Raw genomic sequence first — 6,423 nt, 5'->3', positions numbered from 1 at the left:
ATTATGATTTCATGAGTTATAATATGTAATATTTATTATTGTTATATATATATATATAAAATGTGATTGCTTTAGTGTTTTTATTTATCTTCTACTATAACAAGGATACATGTGTTTTTTATAAAAATGATATAACTTAAATTTTGGTTATCTATGAATTTAATAAGTGGTAATAGTAACTCCACGTTACGAACCAACAACTAACAATAAGAATGATAAAAAAAATTAAATCAGCTGAAAATGGATATTCGCATGGATTACATGCGATTGGGGTTAGATAGAGACCCGTAAAATTTTCACGGGTGAGGATCCACCCAAACAAAATAAACAAGAACAGTCGAATAAAAACATAAATACCTGCCCTGTGTGACCCGTTAAATCCACAAAATATTAAATTAATGATTTATCCTAATTTATATAAACATAATAAATCCGTTTCTTAAATTTAGTAACCCTAATTTTTACTTCCAATTCGAATCCTTCTTCTTTCTTCAAGACACATTCTCTATCTGCCTCAATTTTATGCTCTCTTCAAGTTCATCATTAGGTCGCTTAACCTCGCTCAAAAAATTATGTTATGTTTTTATGTTAAAATATTTTTTATATTTTTTGAAATATTATTTTTCATAATGAATATGTTATGCACTGTATTAAATTATATTAAATTGATTATTATATTTTTTCCTAAAAAATTTTAAAGAATATCCATAAAACGTTTGTGGGTATCTGCATCTCCTAAGAAAATAATTAAATAGAGACTTGTGATAAATATAAACATAAACGAGGGATATTTTTTTAAACACGAGTGAGAGACGGGAAAGGGAGCCCTTGCACCCCACGAGTACTTATTATCATTTTTAACTAGCAAAAAAGATCTAATTTAAACCGATTTGAGAGGAGATATATGGACTTCATTCGCTTGAACCTCAGGTAATAAAACTAAATCATATTTAGGACCCTAATAATGAACTTATGTTAATCTTGCTTGATTGGGCCTTATTGGACACAAGTATATATCTTGTGTTAATATTTTGAGTCATTGTTGTAATAAAATTATACAACTAAATATTATATATATTTAAATATTATTTACTAATGTAATGAAAAAGTGAAAATAATAATAATCATTCACATAATTAAAATAGATCATCTTAATATATATCAAGGATTATTATATAGAGCAAATTATTATAATAAATCAAGTCCATTCCAAAATTATCTAGATCCCCCAAAACAAAAAAGGCTACCTGAATGTTTCAAATTGTATTTCTATATAAATCAAATTGATTAAATTCGATTTATCCAAATACGTACTAAATCGAATCCATTATATTTGAATTGCATGCAAATAGAATTCATTTTTAAATCGAAGCTAATGACTTCGAATTAAGTACCCACACTAAATCGAAACAATGATATTCGATTTTTAATTGCATGTAAATTGAACCCATTCAGTTCGATTTAGAATGATATGTAGCATTTTATGTAAATCGTAGCCAATAGGGTCAATTTAGTATGTATTACACTATATGATTAAATCGAATGCACTTAATTCGATCTATACATTATTGACGTCTATAAATACGAGCTTAACATGAAATTTTCACCATAGTGAGATTCACAATGGCTAGTGATGAGAGTTTTGTAGCTCTTGTGCACTATAGAGGATCCATTAAAAAAACGCGATCAGGTATTAAGTTTACTGATAAGGACCCACTGAGTATTTTTCTCAAACATTCGATGAGTTTTGCTGAGTTTAAGGATACTATACTCCAGAAACTAGGTCTGCTTTACGTCAAATAGGTGGAGAAGTTATATAGAATTCCGATATCTATGTTGCGCGATGATGTGAAGTATGATTCATTTGTTATTAGCAGTGACGAAAACTTGCAAGTTCTACACGATTGTTGCAGTCAGTTTTTTGAGGTGAGAACTCCAAAACTGTTGGCTAAGCTTGTAGATGCAGTATCTAGTTCTGGAGGTTCGAATCAGAATCATCAATCCTCAGGACATCCAGCCTACTCTAATTCCATGCCTATTGGTGACTCGTCGATTGCACCGGTCATTGCACATGAGACAGTTTTAGTTGCTTCTCCTTCTTTTATATTCAATCTAAACCGCAGTGGTGATGCTGAAGTTGGTGAGACTGGACCGTTGTGGGAGGTAGTATTTGCGATGCCCGGTTCTCCTGCAATGGTCCCGGTCTTCGGAGAGGTTGGAGTATCCGATGGGTTGAAGATGCACTGCATGATAATGATGATGATGATGATGTGGAACCCACCACAATATCGGATGATAGTGACGATGACACACCACGGTCGACTCCAACTATGGGTGGGAGAGTATCTAGTTCGGGTACTAATCAGTTTTTTCCACACTTCTCAGATTTTGGACTTGGATGTCATGGCACCTTAGGTGGATTCGGGAGTACCTGTTGAGTTTGGGGCTAGAGAGACACAGAATACAGGAGTTGTATATGAATTTGAAGTTGGTCAGCAGTTTTAGGATAAAGAAGAAGTCGTGTTAAGCGTGAAGACTTATAGCATCGCCGTGGGCGAAGTTGAGTACAAGGTATTGGAATCCGATCATCACAAGTACTATAGCAAGTGCAAGGAGTTTGGCAGTTGTGCGCATGGCTCATTCGGGTTAGCCTCCGCCAGTGCAGAGGTATTTAGGAGGTAAAATGATACAATGGTCCTCACACTTGTCTAGCCACATCGATATCTATTGATCACATAAAATTTGATTATCATATCATATCGGCCTTCATACTGCCCATGATTAATCAAGATACTGCAGAATGTCACAGAGACACACTTCGATGTTCAGACCAACATACAGGAGAGTTTGAATGGCTAAACAGAAAGTCGTGGCCCAGTTTGGTATGCCACATCCTGGAGCGTGATCATGCACTCCCCGAACAGCATGTGAAAAATGTGTGTCTCAGGCCGCCATCTCTCCACGAACGCGTTGACTAATGGCTTGTCCAGTCGAAACCATGTCTCGTTCAGTCTTGCAAGATGGTATAAATTGACCATCTGCAAGTACGGAACGATCCTATCGTCCAATGACATATTATGTTGGTGTCTCATGCTAAAGATACAGCGATGGGGCTGCACAATGATAGAAAATTTCTTATCACAATTGTCACAATACAATTTTCAATGAATGAAATTTTGAAAAGGATTAAATTGGCATGCTTTAACTCTAAAAACTTGTTTACAGTATGCCCAAGCTTTAGTAATCGAACCAAACACAAAACCCTAAATAATTCATGACCAAATTCAAAAAAAAAAAGCATTTAGTCCCACACATTTACACAAAGAATACAAAATTGATTAAAAAACTGAAAAAATCTAACATATCCTAATATTTCTAATCATAACTATCTAACTCAAAAAATCACAATTACAGAAAATATTTATATTACTTTTTTCAAAGAACTCAAAAAATTTATAGCCATCGCTCCTCATAAACCAAGTCTCATTGCATATAAGACTAATAGCTTCAAAAATCTAACATATCATACAATCCAAAACAACCTTCTTAAGTACCATTTCAACTTATCAAAATCTATTATATTAAAAAAAATTTCCTCATAATCCCTAATTAAAGACTCTAATTAACTACCACACAGTTTATATTAATATTACAAGAATGACTAATCTATGTTTAAAAAAGAAAAATTTTTTTACTAACCTCGAGGTGGATGGCGCCAACGATATGCGCGACTCCATCTAGCCAATATAGACGATTCGAATTGTCCTCCATGTGTCCACTTTTAATTTTTCCTGGACGGCTTTTCGATAATTTTGGATCTAGGTAGTGGGGTTAGGTGTAGGGTTTGTATGTTTTGTAGTTTGAATGAATAAAATTCGATTTGTATATATAGCAATATTGAGTATAAATCGAAGCCATTGGATTCGAACTACTTGAAAGAGATGTTGCTTATAAATCAAATCTATGGGTTTCGATTTACGAAAATCATTAAATTGAAACCATTTGACTTCGATTTACCATCGACTGCTCTTCACGTGTCTAAATCAAATTGAGTGGATTCGATTTACATGCAATTAAAAATCGAATCTCATTATTTCGATTTAGTGTGGGTACTTAATTTGAAGTCATTAGCTTCGATTTATAAACGAATTCTATTCGCATGCAATTCGAATATAATGAATTCGATTTAGTACGTATTTGAATTTGTCAAATTTAATCAATTCAATTTATATAGAAATGCAATTTGGGACATACAGGTAGGCTTTTCTGTTTTGGAAAATTTGGATAATTTTGGAAGCGACTTGGTTTATTATAATAATTTGTCCTGCTATATATGATAAATAATTTTTTTATTTTTTTGTAATGACCATCTAATTAGTTTATTTATAAATCAACTAATCTTCGTAATATATGATTTATTGCAAAAAAAATTTTTCTCTTAATATGAATAAATTAATAAATTTAAGATATAAAATATTAATTATACTCTGATTCTACGTATTGATTATTTTGAACTAATAAAAAGCTTTTCGGTGGAATTCTAACATTATGTAGAATGTCATCACTTTCAATAGTTACATATAAGTCTATATAAGATACGAAATAAACAACTTAAATCATCGTCTAAGGTAATAAATATAATAGTGCAAATACTTACTTATTTATTAATATTAAAAAATATATAAATAGTATAAACTAATATCTTTGGTCAAAAATCAATAATAAAAATTATGAATAATTTCTTAAATAATAAAAAATAAAGTCGCCAATTAACATATTACAAAGTTTATAAAATAAATTTGGACAATAAGTTAACTCTCAACAAATTGTACATTATATATTATGTTTGGTGGCTCGGGTTCGAAGCAGGTTTGGTACGATGGAGTTCGAGAGTTGGTGGGTTACTAGATGCTTGGCCTGGGAGAGTTCTGGAGGACAGGTGAGTGAGACTCTTCCGAACTGACGAGGAGGGGGTGCCACTTGCAAAGACTCCAACGCTCAATTTAGTGTCGTACAAGAGGGATAATTAGGGTAAAGTGAGTGACGTACTTTGGGGGAGGGATAGGGCCCTTCCCTTATATAGTCTGTATTAGAGTGGCTCCCACATGTGCAGACTCTCTTTCTTAAAAGTTTTCTTTTCAGCTATCCAGGGATTTTGATGAGGTAGAAGAGTGAGGTGAGTTGGCGGGTCAAAAAACCCGTCGGGTCAGCTCGCGGAGAGCACCCGAACCCGATTTGCTTGTAGGCTGGGCTGGAGCATATTATTATAATATATATTATTGAATATTAAGTTATAATATATTTCTAACCCAATTTTGATAATTGAAATTTAAATGACTAAAATAATATTTTTTACCTATCTAATTTTGTTTTAGTTATTGAAATTAAAAAAAGAGTGAGTTGTTAATCAATTATGAATTTAAATTTAAATTTGAGTAAGAAAAAAATATTTTAAATTTTCTCTTACTAACAAGAATTAATTTCAAAATAAAGATTACTTTGCACATCATATTGTAAAATAGTATAATTATTTACTTTTCTTTAATGATAATTATTGTCAAATAAAATGGTATATATATTTACCAATTCAAAGAATAATAATTCATTTTCTAATAGAATAAATTATTAATTAAATAGCAAAAGTTATTATGATTTTTCTTCACACAACCTAATACTTAACGATGGTGTTCTAATAATGTTCTCAATGAATATTAACCAATCTAATAGTTTTTATAATGACATAAGTCTATTAACTTGGATATTATGTCATAAAATATAAAATTTTAATAGGTAATAATTTTTTTCTCGGTATTTCTCAACTCGAGAGACCTTAAAGACAAATAATATCTTTTTTTATGGTATTTGTCAACTATTGCATATTGGAGTTAAGGATTTGCTATTAGTTAATGAATTACTACACACACAAGGTATGATTCAAAACCTAATACTTATTTAAGCGAATGAGTGAAATGATCACTCAACTAACTCAAATTAGTTGAAACAAATATTATTTATTTTTAATATCAAAAACTGTTAAACTTTAGTTTTAATTCTAACTTTATAAATATTTATAGTGATAATAACTATATATATTTTCACTTATTTTTTAATAAAAAGTTTCATATATTTTTATATATATTATCTCGTGCAGGAAACGAAAACATATACTAATTTTTAATTAGATAATCATTTATTGGAATAATTAAATCTGACTAATGAAATAATTAAATTTGTAATCAACCAATAATCAAATTTGTTTATAATAATATACTTTTTTATAAATTTCCAAATATATATTTATATGTAATGACTGATAAGTGATTAATTTTGTATGTACACATAATATTATTAATAAAAAAATATATTATAAATTTAACAATAAATAATTATTTAAAAAAAGCTGAAATTATTATCAGTTACATA

Source organism: Arachis duranensis, chromosome 2, assembly GCF_000817695.3.
Source record: "Arachis duranensis cultivar V14167 chromosome 2, aradu.V14167.gnm2.J7QH, whole genome shotgun sequence".
Taxonomy (NCBI): domain Eukaryota; kingdom Viridiplantae; phylum Streptophyta; class Magnoliopsida; order Fabales; family Fabaceae; genus Arachis; species Arachis duranensis.
This window is presented reverse-complemented; position numbering follows the sequence as displayed.